Source organism: Ursus arctos, unplaced genomic scaffold (assembly GCF_023065955.2).
Source record: "Ursus arctos isolate Adak ecotype North America unplaced genomic scaffold, UrsArc2.0 scaffold_36, whole genome shotgun sequence".
Taxonomy (NCBI): Eukaryota; Metazoa; Chordata; class Mammalia; order Carnivora; family Ursidae; genus Ursus; species Ursus arctos.
The window spans coordinates 26,577,195-26,595,827 of NW_026623050.1; the positions used below are offsets into that span (position 1 = coordinate 26,577,195).

At 46.8% G+C, this 18,633-nt stretch overlaps 1 protein-coding gene across 16 annotated transcripts in view; it reads left to right on the forward strand.

Moving 5' to 3' along the window:
- The window catches only part of TLN2 (talin 2), a 416,400-nt gene that overhangs the window by 56,274 nt on the left and 341,493 nt on the right, over positions 1-18,633 (forward strand). For 7 of the 16 annotated variants that reach the window (XM_048219865.2, XM_026518618.4, XM_026518624.4 and 4 more), the window contains exon 2: positions 12,999-13,088. The exons of 1 other annotated variant lie outside the window; for it this stretch is intronic. The gene's annotated coding sequence lies outside the window, so the exon portion shown is untranslated. Of the gene's footprint in view, positions 1-7,863; positions 9,865-9,958; positions 10,165-12,489; positions 12,579-12,998; positions 13,089-15,709; positions 15,803-18,633 lie in introns of those variants that run through there. 8 more of the 16 variants (XM_057306201.1, XM_048219866.2, XM_048219871.2 and 5 more) reach the window with 6 other exon arrangements.

The following is an 18,633-nucleotide window of genomic DNA, read 5'->3' on the forward strand; positions in this document are numbered from 1 at the left end:
GTCTGACTCACTCTTCCTCACCAACAGTTGTTGGGCCTTGGCTTCCCCTTCTTGGGATTTGCAGAGATTCAGAGGAGACAACAATGGACCCTTTATTGGCTGCGGGCTCCCGGAGCAGCCCTGCCGTGGCCGTGCTGGCATCGTCCTCGGAGCGAGGGCTTGCGTAGGGATGGCGAGTGGGGACAAAGCTTGCTTTTGTGCCCAGGCCTTTCTCCGGTTTCTCTGTGTGCTGAGGATCAGGCAGGGTCATCCATCCGCCTCTCCCCTAATTCCTTGAGATGGGTATTAGAAATGGCAAGTTTGCAGTCTTTCACGTTGGGGGTCCTTGTGTGCGTGTCATTTCTCCTTCTGAGTTGGGTGTAGTGAGAAGGGACACTCTGATCACCAAAGGAGACGTGTCTGGTTGGTCCTGGTTTTTCTGCACCATTTGTGAAATGTTTCTGAAACCTCAATGTGGGGGAAGGGTTGTAATACAAATAAGAAATGTGGGGTTGAGGGGCACTTGGGTGGCTCAGTTTAAGCATCCAGCTCTTGATTTCAGCTCAGATTATACTCTCGGGGTCCTGGGATCGAGCCCCATGTTGCACTCCGTGCTTGATAGGGAGTCTGCTTGGGATTCTTCCTCTGCCATTCTCCACCCTCCCTCACACACATGCGCGCGCTCTCTCTCTCTCTCTCTCTCTCTCTCAAACCTTTAAAAAAAATGTGAGGTTGGTGCAGGGTCCAGTGGTTGTCTCAGGCATCCAGATCTGCTCAGCCTGGGGCATTTCTTCTTTCTTCTCCACTCCTGCTCCCTCTCCCTGGTGACAGGGGATGTGATGGGAGGCAATGGCAGTTAAACCACCATTCAGAGTCTGCTAACTCACATGGTCACCTGGAACAGCTACATTTGGCAAGCAGTGGGTCCGGTTAAAAAAACAAAACAAAACAAAACACCTCATTTAATTGCTCTTTCTACCTTACAGGCCAGAAAAATAATAGGGTACCAAAATATGAATGTGTGTTATTCAAAAAAGGTGAGGTATTTAAATTGGTAACTCTACCTTTCCACTATTCCTTGAGCCTTGACTACCCTTTGAAATTGATTTACAACAGAGGGACATGTATTAGAGGTAATTAGAAGCTCTGATGGAGATTGCTGCTGGCCCAGGACTGAGCTGGACAACACCGAAGCGGGAAAGTACGAGTGCTGGCTAGACTCTCTGAGCTCACGAAGTAATGGTGTAGGGCGCTTTGCTTTGTAGGAGTCAGGGAGGAGGGGTGTTTTGTAAACAAATCACGGAAGGAGCACAGTATGGTTTTACGGAAGGAGAGGGCCAGGTGGCAGGTACTGCTCTTAGGCTCGGTGCAGTCCACAGCCAGTCCTCCCTTGACTTCATCCTCCACAGAGGCCTGTGGGCAGGTGGTTACGGTAAACCAGGGAGTTGGCTGGTTGCTCCGTGTGTTAGGGGCGTCTGTTTCAGAATCTGCCACTACCGTTGGCTTCCTGGTGTGGAGCCGGTGACTCCCCCTTTCTGGACCCTGAGGGTGGAGATTCCTAGCCTGGGGGTTTCCAGGCATGGATGTTGGAGAGGTGTCCCATCTCAGGGATGCAGGGAAGTAGGTCCACAGGGCCAGAGGGGCTGCTGTGTTTAGGAGGAGGGTAGGGTAGTGCTGTCAGCTGAAGAATGAGAGAGGAGCAGGAGGAAATGGCCTAGAGCTGGGGGTGTGGCTTTGCCGTCTGGTCTGCGCCTCCCTTTTAGGACTGAAAAACACAAAGCCAGCTTGGTGCAAGACTTCGGTGGGAATGGGAACCACATGGAGGCTGCAGGCTGGACTGCATCCTCGGATTTCTCTTTCCCTATTGCATTGTGTCTCATCTTTAATTGAAATGCCCTTGTTAGGAAATCGAGCTCTGGTGAGAAGCTATCCTGACCGCAGAGCAGCCACCCCCGTAGTCAGGAGGAGGATGTGGAAGGAGACACTAAAACAACTTGAGACTCCCAAGAATTGCCTTTTTGTTGTACAGTTGGGCCGTTGGCGGTGGCCATGGGCCCTGTGGCTGGTTGGGGGTATTTATACCCCTTCAGAATAGGGGTGCCTCCTGCCTCTCCCCTAGCCCCATGGCTCTGGTAACCCTTTTCTGAACTTTCATTGATGTTTTTGTATCCTCTTTCCACCCTCCAGTGTTAATAGTAAAAAAAAAAAAAAGATAAAAGGCTCTGCTGTATTTAATAAACTACTGAAAACTGTTCCTCTTAGGGAGCAAGGCTAAAGCCACCCACTGACTTCCCCTCTTTCTAACCCCACCTCTGGTGGCTCAGGGATAAGGAGGTACTCGCTGGTGTTGCCCCCTGAATCCTCTCTTCCCTTCCACCTTCCTTCCTTCAAAACAAATGACAGCTCTGTTTTTCGGATATGGTTGCTGAGAAGCAGTGCTAGTGATGGACTGATCTGGTGAGTAGAGGCAGTGGTCTTCCTGGCTGGGGGGCTGTCCGGGCTTTTCCTGCCATTGGGCTCCATGCTTCACTTGTGCTCCAGCACCCAGTGCCTCTCCTAGTTGACTCACAACCCTTGGTTGTTGAACAAGAAGTGTTGAACGTTCCTAAGGATTGTCTTTTGCGTTCTTAGAACCAATCTTCATTTCCTGATACTACTTTCCTTATAAATGTGAAACTATATAGAAAGTAAAGTTAGCTTCATGGAGAGTTTAGTCATCGGGAAGTTAACCTTTGTATCCATATTTTTGTCCATGTGATGGGACTGTATCTGAAGTTCTGTCTGACTTGGAAGATGTGTTTAGCTGCAAGCCTTCCTCAGTCTACTAGGAACCCAGATGCTTGGGCTGCGAGTAAATAATTAGAAACTTGGGGTTGTGGAGGATCACTTTTATTCTTGGTAGCAGCCAAATATCAAGCATTCTTGGAAGGTCTGATGAAATGCTCATTTTAAATGCAAATTCTTTGCACAGTTAGAAGGAAAAAGGAATCGTTCTGGCTCAGAGCATTCACTCAGCATTTTTGCCATTCCTTCTGATGGCTGAGGGGAAGGCTTGTGACTAAGTCCTTCAGCATTTTTATTATGATTTCGGATTTGTGCTTGCTGGGAGGAAGCCTTGCTCTGGGACATTAACCCTCTGTTGCCACCTGTGGTGTTTTCACTGGTCTCCCCACCCCCCCGCCCCACAGTCTTTGGATTACCTCTCTCATTTGGTTTATGGATGATGGATGTACTAGGAAATTCGTGGTGAGTGGTTTTTGTTTTTGTTCAAAGCGAATGAAATGTGTTAAACACTTTAGCTCCTGGGCTGTGTGCCTTTTAGACTTAGAAGTTCAGCTTCGCTCTTGGGTCCTCTTCTGGATGTCTTCTCCCACTTTTCCGGTTAGCCCACTACTCTGTCCCAGCTTGGGATCTAGGGAACCCTTGGACTTGTGCATGATGGGGACAGTAGGATCCCTGTGCAGCATGACTGGGTGGGTGGTTCCCTGTCGTGGACTGTCTGAGGAACACATGCACAATGATGAACTTAGAGAGTTAAAGGTGTTAATCCTCTCCCCACATCAGACAAGTTAAATTTCTCTTTATGAAAGCGAGAATTTTACTTGGACAACAACTTCTGTGTTCTTTGGTTCTAGAGGCCGTTAGGTAGTATGTGGAGAGGCCCAGCCTCTCGGTTAATCTGGTTTCTTTCATGGGAGGTGTGCATTCAGCTAGAGTCAGTAGACAAGGTTTTGGGAATGGCAAGGTGGTATTTTTTTCCATCCATAAAACAATGACTTGATACTGAGTCTGTCCCCTAAGTTGGGGTGGCAGGCTGATTTATGGTTGCCAAGCATTATGAAAATGCAAAAACCATGTACATCATTGAGTGCAGTTGTACCCATGTCATTTCCTTCTAATTTTATTGTAAAGCTGTCTCAGTTTGTTGCTTACGCATTTTTGCAAAGCAGAATATAGAATTCGAAATGAAGTTGCCATACTGGTCCTTCATTTGTTGACTGCAAAGAATCATTTTAGAGTTGGAAGGAGCTCCTCATGTCCAGGAACTCTCTGCTTTTCATTTCTGTGAACTGGAAGGTCACCAGGGACTTCTTTGGTGGGTGGTGGTGATACAGGGAAACGAGTTGTTTTCAGCATTGCTCCTCCTGGAATGCTTCCTTCCTTCAGAATTGCTTCTTCATGGAAATGAGCTAGGGCTGAGAGAAGACTGGTGGGGAAATGCCTCTGATCAAAGGTGTTAGAGTAAGAGACAATAAGTAGCTCCAGGCTTGAACTGCCATACTGGAAGGCTTTGAGAAGTAATGGTTGAATCCAGTTTAGAGATTGCAAAATTTCTGAAACGGGCCAACATTGACAATGAACCGGAGACCTACGAATTCAGGTGCTGTGTTGAGACCAAGCAGCTCACCAGGGGAAAATTGGGACTTAGGACTTTGCCTGAGTGTTCTTCCTGCTTCCTGTATTTTAATAAGGGTTCTGAGCCTCCATGCCTTTGGCATTTGGGTCGGATGGTTCTGTTGTGGAGGCTGCCTTGTGTGTCACAGGATGTTTTGCACCATCCATGGCCTCTACCCACTAGATGCCAGTAGCCTACCTTGCCACCCCACCTTCGGTTGTGACAGCCAAAAATGTCTCCAGACATTGCCAAATATCCCCTGTTGGGAGAAATCTTCCCAGTTGACCACCAGTATTTCAGTTGTAGATGATGACCCTGGGAATTCATAAACACAACTCTTAGATAGCTTGAACCCTGTCCTTTTTTGCTTTGAAATGTGGACTACACAGCCAAAATAGTGTTTACTAGAGCTTTTACAAGATATAAAACTGGCTCAAAGGCCATTTACAAGAAAGTGATAAACACAGTTCTGAACTGAATTGCATTGTGTTTGGGATGACCGTTTTCCCTTGAGCAGATTTGATTGCGGTTTTCTCCTTAGATTTTGGACACAGAGGGCTTGTCTCCACTAAGCAGCTTGTACTTTTGATTTTAGCTGATGGTTGTCCATGGGGACAATGTGCGTCGTGAGTAGGGGAGAAGTCAAAATGCTCTGAAGGTGAAGGAGATTTTGGCAGTCTGTGAATGGTGATGGATTTGTCTCCTGTTTTGCAAACCTTGGGGTAAGCTTAGAAGAGAACACTTACCAACTTCTCTAAATGCAGAGCAGATGTCGGGGCAGAAATTGAAGTAGACCATAACTTTATGAATTCAGGAGTTGCTGTGAGTCAGTGGGTGTGAAGAGAGCGTGCCCACCGAGAGCCCGGAGACCTGGGTACTGTACCTGGGCCTGCCTGCCTTCCACTCTTTTGGTCGAGTCATCAAACATTTGGGCAGTAGGTTCCTTAGCCTCAGAAGGAAGGGCAAGTCAAGTCTCCTGCTTCCTGGATGGGGGTGAAATCCTGGATGGTGAAGCAGGGTATATGAGAGCACAGGATAAACCTAAGACTCCCACAGGAGCCCTAATTTTGCTCAGGAAATTTGGAACACACAAGGTTACTTTGTAATGAAATCAAGCACGCACGTATTGAATAAGTGCAAAATTTGTATGATCTGAATTTAAGCTAGAACATTGAACTCAATAAATGAAGGAAATCTCATGCTTGCCATGAATTTCTTCTCCACGCCAGGTGCTTCCCTGCCCCCCCCCCCCCCATTTTGTTGAAATTCTGGCAGAGTTTGCTACGTCATGGGCCCAGGGATCTCCAAAATTACTTCTACATGTAAAATTTCTGGTGGAATAAAAAAAAATCTTCGGTGTAGAATCTAGGGTCAGTTCACATGCTCAACAACAGAGGACCTTAGGGAAAAGGGGTCGCGATAATAAAGGTTGTCTAGCCTCTAAGAGTTCAGGTACTTCAAAGTTTACCTTCATTCCTTTTGGCTTAAATGGGAAAGCTTTTGGCTTGCATTAGCCTATAACCAACACTGAAAAGGGGATGGGCCTAGTGCTGTTGTGGGACACTGAGGATTTAAACATGTTACCTGGAGTTGACTTAATCTACAAAATGTGCCAGAGGAGGCAGCATGCTGTTACAAATCTATTTGAAATGGCAACAGTGAGGTTGGCCTTGGAGTCAATGTTGAAAGTGAAAACTACCGACAGGGGAAATTAGCTGGGGAAAGTTAGAAGACTAAGACACTCCATCCAGTCATTTTTTGTTTCTGAAGTTATTTAATATTACAAAGGAATTATTTTTTGATGTTGATGGTCAGGACCATTCTTTAGAAATTAACGTCAGGCTTTAGGCGGGACCCACATCCCTGTGCTGTCTAGTTTCTGGAGAGCAATAAGGCGGGTGCCTGGCAGACACCTAGGAATGAAGAACACCTACAAATAAAGCAGTTGTTGAATAAAACTGCTCCCGTAACCATTGTCAACATTACTTTATGTGAGGCAACTTTACTATGTGACGTCATAAAGATAATTTATAATGTCTTCATGAAGGCAGGAGTGGGTGGTAGTGGGGTTTTTCTTTGTCTTCTCTTGGCATGTAATTGAAACAGAGCCTGGACCAAATGAGAAACATTTGTGTTTGGAAAAAGATTCCAGAGGCTTCTTGACTGGGGTCCTGTATTGCTTCCTTATTTTACTCGGAGCATGTAAGCAGGCTTCCCATCTGGGATGAGCATTAATAACATGGACATTTCTATCTGTTCATAAGCACGTGCATTTTAGGACCAAGGGGATGGTCTAAATTCTAGACCCACAGGACACACCCAATGAATTAGAAGAAAAAATGTGGAGGTCGATCTGTCCCAAGAAATCCATGGCTACAGAGTGAATGTATAAATGGTTGTTTTAACAATGCTGCTTACCCAGAAGCTGTGTCCCATCGTAAAGAAAAGTGTGCCTGTGTATTCCAAAGTCACATACTTTCTGAGTAGGTCTGGGAGGAACACAGGGTTTGTAGAGGAAGTTGGGTGTTCAGTCCTTGGGGAAATAGAGCCTGAATGGGGTGGACTGATGTGATTGAAAACTTGTGTTAGTGCTGTGTGTGTGTGTGTGTGTGTGTGTGAAAACCCTTAAAAAAGAAAAAAGAAAAACCCAAAAACCTATTCCCTTGTTCAGGTTGTCCGTGTGCTTGGTTTGATTCCAAAATGGGCACCCTGAGAGTGACCCACAAGAACCCTTAAAACACTAAGGCATAGTCACTTCATAGGTAACTGAGTCCTCATGGTTGGCCAAGGTTTATGTTGGATGCTCTGTAGGGCACAAAGGTAAAGGTGGTGTCTTCCTGGCCTGTCAGGGACTCTCAGGGAGGTGAAAGGCACCCAGAAGGTAACTCTGGTGTGAGGTCTCCCATAGTGAGACAAAAGCCTAGGGCATGTAGGGGAAGGAAAGAGTCCTTTGGGTTGGGAGCTTCAGAGGGGTTATCTTAGAGGCTGGGTGGGAATGGGAGCTGGACTTTCGGGGAACGTAGATTTATATCTGGTGTGGCTGGCTGGGCTTTCCTGGAAGGAGTGTGACTTGGGCACAGACCCCGAAGTGGGTGAGTGGAAGGAAGTGGTGGGGTGGGGAGAATCCCAAATATACTCTGGAGCTTGGTTTGTGGTTTATGGAGGCATGTCTGTGTATGTGTGTCTGTGGGAAGGGGCTGAGTCAGGGGAAATAGGGTAGGGGTCTGATTGTGCAGGGCCTATCCCTTCCTACCCCAAGGGGAGAAATTTGAGCTGTACCCTGAATGTGGTGGAGAACATACCCAGGGGAGAAAGGGGAAAGGATCTAGAGAAGGCAGAACAGAGGCACGGGAAAGAAGAAAATGAACACCTTTGAGTTTAATTTGGGTCTTTCTGCTGCTGTCAGACTGATTGATGGGGAAGCCAGGCTGCTCACGTAGCCTGGGCCTTTGGGAAGACTGTTGATTTTTTTTTTTTCTTGTATCTTTATTACAGTTGTAAGTTTTCAAACATGTATGTAGAATCACTGAGTTATGCTGTACTCGGAAGAGGTCCAGTCATACTCTTCTTTCTCCCCAAACTCTTACTCATGTCAGTTATCTGCAAAGTCCTCCGTAAAGAATCCTTACTCCCTCTTTTCACTGTTCTCTTGCTCTGAGCCTTCTGGGTGCCCTGTGCAAGGTGCTAGGGATGCCTCCAGGAAAGGGCAGTCCTTGCTCTGTTGGAGCTCCAGGCTGAGACAGGAGAGAAGAGAGGTTTAGAATTCTAGAACAGTATGAAAAGTGCGCTGGTGGGGATTTCCCAAAACCTGTGCAGGTAATTACAGGAAAGAGGGGGCTCTGGCTGGGATGGGACGCTAGACAAGACTTCCAGCTGTGGGAGATGATGCAGGTTGTGGCTTATTTAAAAAATGTTTCCTACCTGCACACGGTAACTAAAGTTTTTTCCAACAGCTTAGCCTTGAAGTATGGCCAGTATTTTGGGGCTTTTTTTGGGGGGTCATTTTTATCCCCCAACTGCTACCCCAATCCTAGTTTGGGGCAGAACACAGGCTGTTGTGTGTGGGAGTTGGTCAAGGGATCCTTAATCCTTGTGTGTCAAGTATTGCCTATGGAATAAAACTGTCCTGGAGTTACTTCGCTATTTTAAAAATGTATGTAGGAGATAGTGGGGTTAATTAAAAATTTATTTTAGAGCATTTTTGTCTTAATCTCCTATCTCCAAGGATACCAGAAGTACAGCTACTAGTGTGCTGTGTGCTGTGTGTGTGTGTGTGTGTGTGTGTGTGTGTGTGGGCATTTGCAGGGAAGAATCTTTAAAACTTTTTGTCCTTAAAAGGAACTCCCACCTTCTCCTAGCGCTCAGCACAGTGCCTGTCGTCTGGGTGTGTAATAAAAGGGGCCAACGTGAGGGCTATGGGAACAGAGCTACATGCATGCCTCCCACCCACCCCTTGAGGACAGTGTGCCATCCTGTCACCCAGGGCATGCAGGGAGAGGCACCAGGAGGCCTGAAGGTGCGTGGCCTTTTCCTGCCTGTGTTCTCCAAGGCATGTGGAAGTCACTAGGAATTACACATGAGCACAGTCCAGCGCCCCAGAAATGCAGGGCTGTCATTGGAGGGTCTACTTTCAGTCCTGGCCCAGGCCTTGATTGAAGGAAACGAGCTGTTAGATGTAGTGACTAACGCCAGGGTCTTGCTCCTCACCGCGAGTGTCACCCCCCTCCTTGGCTGAGGAGCCTTGTCTGCAGATTGTCTGGGTTACACATCAAAAAGCTACCTCTGGAATCTGTTTCCTGGTTTGGCTATCCTCCCCCGTGGGTCCCAGTGGGTGGAAAGAGTGACTGTGCCTGTAAGTGAGCGCTCTGAGTTGGAGAAGGATCCCACTTAGAGTCTCAGTGGGAAAGGGGCATGAGATCATTTTGTTCCCTTGTTAGTTGCTGAAACCCTTTGTCCTCCTGGAATTGGCAGGCCGTAACTTTTCCTGAACTCTTAGCAATGGTTTCCCTGGAAGCTATTGTTTTGACTCCATCACGAAGAATGTTGGGCTTGTTACGTATGTGCGTGCACTCGCATGCTCACACACGTACACACACTCTCAAACTGCACACACAGGAAAGCCGGGCCGGTCTTGGGTTCCAGATATGGCAGGATCCGGTGGAATGTGTGCTTGTAAAGAAACTGACCTGTTCAAGAGTGGGTTCTGTATTCTTACTTGGGTTTTTGCTTTGCTTTTTTAAACCAGATGTGAGCGAGGAGAAGAGATTCTTAGGAGGTGAGGGACTGCAGCATTTCCTTTATTAGGCGCACGCTACGCTGTGTCTACCCAGGGTATCAGTCTAAGTGGGCCAAAAGCAGGGAAAACGTTGAATGTCTGATGCCAATGTTTGGCTATTATAACCAAAAAATAAAAGTGACCGCTTTGTCTGTTACAAAACAGGGCTCGTTTCTGAATTGCATGCTCTCCTTATTTGGCCAAGATGATATTGGTAAGTGTGTGCAAACGGCTAGGAATTGAGACCCTACTGCTCTTGACTCCAGACACTTCACCTATTTTTTTTTTTTTTTTTTTTTGATAAGCAGGTCACTTGACCACTCCCTGAATGAGCAGAATTCTCCCAAGGAAGGCCAAGTGTTGATGAGGCTCCTGGAGGAGAACAAGTAAGGAACCCTGGCCTTTGAATCAAGCTGAGGAGGGGAGTGTTCAAGTGTTCCTCCAAACATGCTGCAGTCTCTGGGCCTTCACTCCCCTCTCAGCTGATCAGGAAGACTCACTGAGCTGGTTCAAGGTAACACAATGTGCCGCAGGAAATAGGCTTGCAGAGCCTGTAAGAGGAAAGACCACTGGGTTTGCAGAAACCCAACACCAGCTTTTCCCAGAGTGACAGGCAGCACCAGAGGTCAGCGTGGCCTCAGCCCCAGAGCACAGGACTGTCTCAGGGCGTGGACATTTAAAAATGAAAATGTATTTATAGATGGTGCCCCTGGGGCCAGAATTTTAACTGTTCCTTTGTGGGCCCCACCCTTTGACAAGCACAGACCTCATTCCACAGGCTTAGTGGCGTGTGTTAAATGGGGGCTGGAAGTCCTTGGCATTGACCTGACTCCCAACTCTCCCCAAAAAAGAAAAAAATATTGCTTTGTGACATATCCATAGAAGAGTATATAACGTGTCTAGGTACAATTTGAAGAGTAAAATGAACGTCTGTGAAGCCCACAACCAGGTTAAGAAATCAGTGTTACAAATACAGTACTGGATCCCCCATCACCGCAGAGTTGACAAGGGTCTTAACCATCTGTTTTGACCAATCCTGCTTTTCTTATTGTTAGTACCTATGTATGCATTCCTAAATACCGTGTGTTTTTGTTCCCTGATGTTCATTTCATTCTTGGTTTTGAAAAATCAATGACCAAGTACAAACCTAGCTTTGGGAAGCTTCCTGCTGAAACTGCTCGGCAAAGGATCCCCAGGGGAGCAGAGGGCTCTGGGACTGTTGTGAGCGTTGCTGGCTGCGGGTCCGACTTTTTCCACCAGAAATGGTACCAGAAGCCAATTTTCTCGGTTGTCCCTGCTCTCGCGTATCACTTTGTAAATGGGGTTGTCATTCACACCCCCACTTACAAAGGGGTCATAGAAAGTTCGGAGAGAATTACAAATTCTAGAAATTCTAGAAATTTCTAATTCTTTCCGAATTAGAAAAAGGGACTTCTTACAAAGTTTTAACTCAGCGGGGGTCCTTAACCACATGTATAGAGAGAAGCTTCAGGTGGCTTCTGAACTCTTTGGAACTGTATACATCATGTTGTTTTGGGTGGAAGAGTCTGTGATGGTTGCAGAGTAGTTTGTGGACCCTCCTTCTCTGTAAGGATAAGTAATAATGTAGCCATCATGGTAGGTTGTGTTTTTTGTTTATTAAAAGAATGCTGGAGCTGTGGGAGACTCGTTGAAATCTGTTAGGCCTGCTTGTGTGCCTGTGTTGGCTTTGTACATCTGAGCGTGCCTGACTGTTGAAAGGGAAACGAGCAGTAAGGTACACCGTGGATTGTCCTGGGTGGAACTCTTGGCCATGCTGCGGGTGGCCTAGCAGGCTTTCCAGGTTCTCTGAAACCTGCATCTCCGTTTCTTGACCCAGAGTAACTAACAATAATGCCAACATGGGGGGGAAATCGGGATGGTTGCTGTAGTTTCAAAACAAATGACTTCACTCTCTAAGTACTTGATGTAAGAGAAACCCTAACTTTGGCCTTATAAATAATGGACCTTTGGGGAAACACATCCAAATAGCCGTTTAGTGAGGGTGGGGGCAGATGTGTCACTGGATGCTCACTCCCTAGAAACAGAATACAACTATTGTTATTACCAACTTCCTAGTTATTTCCTTAAGAGACACGGCAACTTGAATTTATAATGATGGACATTCACTTCTTCACATTAGGGGAGTGGTTATGTTTTGTGTGAGCTAACTTACCGCGAGATACTCTCAGCTTTGTTCCAGCAAGGTGAGGGAACTGTTGAGTTCTTTAGCTGAGGGACGCCTGAGTTTTACCCCGGTCGTGTTCTTTCTATGGATGAGGTCTGCAGAGTTAGGCGTGATGTGCCCAAGGAGACATTGACTTGTCGGGGTCACCTGAAACTCAAACCCCAGGGAAAGAGCTATGTAGATGATTATGGTTTGAATATATAATTGGACGAAGATTAATTTAAAAACATAATCAGACTCCTTTCCTAGAGAATTAGCATTTTGAGCATCCGTATCATTTTAACAAAATGACCGTTGACAACAGTCTTAGCCCACCCATTTTTGAAAAGCCCTCCTTAGAGTCTCCGAGCATTTCCTGGGTGGGTTCTGGTCTCTTGGGTCTATAAACCTCATGTCTGGGAAAGGAGCTTTTGTTTTGGTTCTGTGTTCCTTATATCTCATAAACTGAGACTTTTTAGGTGTTAAATTTTTTGGTTTTTTTATGAAGTTTTTATGCTTCTCATTTTCAAATGTGAAAGATTTTCTTTTCAGTTTTGTTTTTGAAGGAAACCAGGAGTTTCACTTCGGCTGTTGAAGTCTTTGGGGATTGGTGGGGGGAGAATTTAGGGGAAGGATTAAGATTTGGAAATGCAGGCTGCTCTGTCTTATTTCATCAGTTAAGAGCCAGACAGAATAAGAGTAACATTTAGGAACTGAGTTTTACTAAGGAAAGTAATTTACAGGTAAATTTAAGCTTTATGGACTTGATTCTGTGATTCCATTCCTGGTGTTGCCATTACTTGCTGCTAATTTTGGGCAAGGCAGCTCCTCTTGAAGTCTAGATTTTTCTCCTCTGTAGAGACAGGATGGGTCCAATGACCTCCAACAGCACTTGGCAGCCAGGACCCCGTGTTGTGGGGGATCTGGAGAGGCTGCTCTGGAGCTGTTGGGGGGGGGATGGTGCCCCTCCCGAGACTGAGGGCAGAGGGGTTGTCTGCTGTAGGACTGCACGGTGCTCGGAGACCACTTGCCTTGGGAGTGTTCCTTTTCTGCCCACTTTCTCATCTGAACCCCACTGGTGTCCTTCAGTGTTGGGAGAACATTGCATACCCACTAACATGGCCACCTGCCCTGACACATGTCATTTGTCTCCTCTTTGCTAGCGCGCTGCTGTAGGGTAACATCTGGACTGGGTTCCTGGACCCTTGAACGTCTTGCTGCCCACAATCTCCTGGATCAGCTTGTTGAAAACAGTGAGTAATCCGCACGTTTCTACTTGGCATGCAGCTGTAGACCTGTGGAATTTGAGGGCTGGAGGGTTGTGGCCACTAGTCCCAACGTCCAGCCAGATTTGCCTGAGGGACTGCCTTTCTCACACCCAGCTCCAGGAGCCTTGGAAATGGCAGCTGTGACCACAGACATGACCTTTCTGCCCCCAACATTCATAAAGGTCATGGGGCCTTCTGAGTCTGCCTCCTTGGAGCTTCTTTGTTGTACCACCAGAGCCAAATATTGATTTTTCCATCTTTACTAGCCTACAGGAACAGACTCTTTATGGGGGCAAATGCAGGTGCTCTGCCTTTGCCTGACCTCTTCTTAGCCTTCGTGTTCCGCCTCATCCATCATGTCTTACTCTCATGTTACCCTCCCTTTCAGAGCAGCCTTACCTGACGCATGTAAAGACCCTCTCCCCCCACCCCACCCGCATAGTCTATCTCTTAATCTTTCTTTTACGTCCTTGCCTGCATTTTCTTTGCACTTAAACAGGATTGGTCTCTTCAGTTATTTGATAGACCACCTGTTCATACTCAGATATTCGTCGCGTGAGTGAACGTATCTGCTATGTGCCAGGGGCTCAGGTAGGCGCGGTCTGTGCCGTCATGGAACTTCCATAAAGGAAGAAAAAGAGCAAGTAAAAACTACACTGTCACAACCCTAACTGGGTAGATGATTTTGTTCTGAATCGAAAGCAGTGCCACCTAGGAATCCAGTTAAAAAGCAGATCCCGGTTGGGTGGTTCTGGGTAGGGCCTGAGATTCCGTATTTCTAACAGTCTCCAGGTGGTGCCAGTGCTACTGTTGTGTCGATCACGTTTGGAGAAGTAAGGTCTAAGGTACTTGGAGCACATGACATTTGCTTTTGAGTGTGACCTTTGGGGAACTGCTCCAGGGGTGTGTGTAGGGGGCGGGCAGGATTTTGTCTGGCCGGTCCGTCTCTCTCGGCTGCGTGAGGCTGGGTGTGCTGAAACAGCAGCCCAGCTAAAGAGTATGGGAGCCTGTTACCTCACCTGTGCGCATGTGCTTGTCCCTCACGGTGGTCATAAGTGGCGGTGTCGTCAGTGAGATCTTAAATCCTGTGCTTCTCGGATTCATGAGCTAAAACCCTGTGGGGTCTCAACAGAGTAAGTCAGCATTTCTGGGAATACGGAGGGGGTTTCTCAGGAGCAAGGTCTGTCAGCAGGCTCTGTCAACATGGCTCCCAGGTCAGGGGTTGAGAAGAGAGACCATGTTGGCACCTGCATGCCACAAAAACCTCAGAGCAGGCAGAGAGAGGCTGAGAGGAGTGGCGGGAGGGGTTCAGGTCACTGCTTCCAAAGGGGGTGTCTCACGTCCCAGCGATGAGCTGGTCCTGGGGTTGTTCGTAGGAGACACTGCTGTATTGGGGCAGGCTCGGCACTGCTGTAGTCAGACCTTTCAGGAGTGCTTTTGCTCTCACGAGAGGCCACACGGATATACCACTTGAGTAATTAGCAGTTCCAACAGCTGTTGAGGGAGTGCTCACAAAGCACTAGGTGCTAGGCCGAGAGCCTGGCACACAGTCTTGTCTTAGGCCTCCCTCCAGCCCAGGAGGTAGTCAGTCACCATTTTACAGAGGGCAAGACTGAGGCTGGGATGAAGGAACCCACTGAGTCACACACAGCAGGTACATTCAGGGTCCAGCCTACTGTGTCGGACTGGAGGCTGAGCTCTTCCTCTTCTGGCCTTTACTCCCTGAATCCTGACTAAAAATAGGATTTTACTGCTGGTAGCAAGATGGAGTTGCTGATTATTTGTGTTTCTTCCATCTTACCCATTCTCATGATACCCGTGGATATGGTATCGTATCCTGTGTGTCAACTTTAAAATGTTGCCTCTATAGGCATCCCAGCCCTTTGGTCAGTGTGGGGTGGAAATGGGCAGGAAGAGAGAGTTATATATTCATTTCAGAGGCCCACTCCCCCCCCCCCCCCCCCGCCTTTGGTCTCAGCCAGCCTCCCTAGGGCCAGTTCTCCAAGGGGACTGATGGCTTCCGGTGGTCCCGAGAGCCGGTGCTATAACTTAGTCATCCATAGCTCATGGCTGGAGCAGAAGGTGAGGGGTGAGGCTGATTCATTTTCTCAAGACCGTTTCCTGGCCACTGTGTAGGATTGTTGTATTAGAGACCATCTCGAAGTAACCTTTGTCTGCTCAGGGTTCTTCCTCTCTTCTGGATCAGATATGCAATTGTAGTGCTTTATGGGTTTTAAATAGAGGCTCCTCTATTTTGGCCTTCTGTTTTCTGGGTTTGTTTCCTCAACAGCAAAAGGAGGGCGAGGACTTCTCCCTGGCACAGAGAGTGGTTGTAGATACGAGGCTCTTGGAGTTCTGTGTACACACATCCCAGCTGCTCATTCGAGGGCTGGTTGAAGTGTCCCTTTCTACCTGTTTCTGGCTGCATTCCCTCTAGCCGAGCTCTTTTCTTTAGTTTGAGGCCACTTTCACTGTAGAAATGAGCCCCTTGAGGACTGGGATTATGCTTCATCCATCCTTGTATCCCAGCACTCAGCCTTGAGCGCCATGAACAGGTGTCAAGTAAACCCCACAGAGTAATTTCCTTCTTCCATATGCTTAACTAGAGTAACCTATCGGAAGAGCAATGAATTAATAGGCACTGCTGATGAGTCCCTGAGCCAGCACTGGAGTGGTCACGGTGGTCACAGTTGTCTCTGGTAAGTATGAGCCTTCCCGAGGAAACACGACGGTAGGTATTTCCTTGCCTTTTCTGGACTTCAGAAGATCTACTCTCTGGGGTCTGCAATTATTTGTGGTAATGGGAGAGAGCAAATGGGGTGGAAGATGTTGGATAAGTATCTTAAACATTCTTTCCTCCAATGGTGTGTATGTTTTTAAGGTTCTTTTACTTTACAAAGTTACAATAGTAATTTACAGTCTGTTACTTTAAAAGAAGAAAAGGAAGGGAAAGATGTCTAAAAAGGGACCTGCTGATCCTTCGTCTTGATATTCCTCATATTGGTGACCCCCGCCAAGGATTGTAGCTTTCTGGGCCCCTGTTGCAGGCCAGACTTGGAACTTGTCCCCCTCTCTGTACCAGACCATACTTTTTTTTTAAAATCACAGTGTGACAAATTTTAGGATGCTATGGGACAGAGATACAGGCTTTTCCTCCCTTCAAGTGTAATGTTAAACAGTACTCAGATATTTACTTGCCATCCTTCCTGCCTCTGCTTCAAGACAGGGTTCTGTCAATGTCTGCCATTCAAAATGTCCCAACCCTAAAGCCAGCATTGCTTACAGGGCATTTGGGGTTGGGGGGGGGGTGAGGAATGATTTTGTCTGCAGCCCATAGGTACCCCTCTTCTAACAGATTGTATTTTAGTACTAATTTCTTACCTTGTCTGAAATTGTGGGTCCATGGTGACATCCAGTCACAATTCTTGTTCCCCTTTGGGACCCTCCAAGACACGTTTGTTTGTTTGTTTGTTTTAATTAAAAAAGAAAGGCAGTGATTGCTGATTAAGGAATGACTAAGAGAATCTGCCAGCTTTTACCTCTCCCTCCTTGCAGACAGAGCTCTTACTGGTTCAAAACACACCAGATGATATTGTTAACCGTCTTTGCTTATTGAGAAAAGAAGAGACTTTTTCAAGGTGGTATCAAGACTCCTCATAAAGTCCTCATTGTGCCCCTTTGTGAGAAAGCATTTTTTTAACAAATTATATAATGTTCTGCATGACACTTTAAAAACATCATAGACATTGATTCTATGCTAATAATAATCTATCCTGAATTTAACAACTGCATATTTCTTTGTTAATTATTAACATCTTGTAAACAAAATTTTAAAAATATTTTGTTTATTTATTTGCCAGAGACAGAGAGAGAAAGAGAGAAGCAGGCTCTCCACTGAGCAGGGAGTCCGATGCCGGACTCGATCCCAGGACCGTGGGGTCGTGACCTGAGCTGAAGGCAGTTTGCTTAACTGACTGAGCCACCCAGGCATCCCTCTTAAAAAAAAAAAAAAAAAAAAATTGTGACCTTTCAATTTCTTGTTGCTGGCTGGGCTTCTTGCCTTCTGTCTCCCTATTTACTTATTTACTTGATAATATTGCAATGAGTATTTTTGTAATACATCCTTGAAGACCATAAGGGCATTGTTGTAGGATTTCAAGGTCAAAAGATAGACACCTTTTACAAATTGACCTTTCAAAAGATGATTTAATTTATATTCCTAACAACTGTGTGAAGGCCCTCACGAACACAGAATATTGATCTTAAAAATTTTTTGTCATTTTGAAAGCCAAATAAATGCAAAAAACCTTCCAAAATATGGTGATGCCAGATCTGGGAGTGCATAGGTTTTTGAACAAAGTCTCTAACCAGCTGGGGTTTACCACGATGTCTTTGCTGGTTCTGCAGTTCAGCCTTCAAGGCCTCATTACAGAGGCCCTCTGAGCTTGCCTGGTCTCCGATGGCTCCTTTTCTCTGTCTCCCACCTGTTCTTTTTTATACCCATTGGTGCCGGGTGTTGATAAATGCTCAGGAGTGACCACTTCTGTTCAAGCGTGTTCTAGAGGGAAGATGTGGGTCAGGCTGGAGGTTGCTCCTTACTGCCCACGGAGGCCCTGGTCTCTCTCCCGTGTCCCTCTCCCCCTCTGTTCTGGCTCAGAGGGAAACTCCTTGACATGCTTGCTGTGGTATGCTGGGCCATCCCTGTCTGGGGTCTCCCAGGCACCCAGAATTACAGTTGTCAGAAGCCATTTCTCCAAGGCAGAGTCATGGTCCCAGTCTGTCAGTTAGCAGGCATCTGTGGCAGATCCGCTCTTGAATAGGAATGGATGATGACAGGATGAGAAAAGGCTGAGAAAATTCCCTGTGGGGTGAGTTTTGCTGACCTGCCCACCCTAAAACAGTCTTTTTTCCTCTGTATAGCAGCCAGTGCCCTGTCTGGCTGATTCCTGCACTTAGAACAGACCTCTTTGGGGCCAGAACCACTTCTAGTGCAAGTCCTTGGTGTATACATACTCTTGCCTTTAAAAAGTGATGTTCTGTATCTCCAGATGGATCTCCTGGGTGGCTTACCTGATGGGCTTCTGTTTTGAGTAGATGCAGTAAAGATCGTGGAAAGCAATTACGATTCTTTGCTCCTGGATCCGCCTTGACCTCCTTGGGGTACATACTTGCTCTCGGGGTACATACTTGCAGCTGATAGTAGAATAAAGTGGAAGCTCGGTCTGTGCTCTAAGAAAACCATCTTGACAACGGCCCCAAGGCTTGGCACCGGCCTTACTAATGAGACCACATAGTTGTCAGGACAGTAGCTGTCTCCCCCAGATGTTTTGTTCAATGGGAATATTTCTGCGATAAAAAATGCCCTCAAACGCCCTTCTGAGAGTGGAGGCAGTCAGTTAAGGAGCTCCGGCCCTGTAGCCGGAGCGCCTCCCTGCACCCATGGATTACGTTTGGGAGCATGTTGTTCGGCCAGCTGCATGGCTCCCAAGAGACCAAAGGGCAGCTGAATGGAGAAGATGTTAGGGGAAGT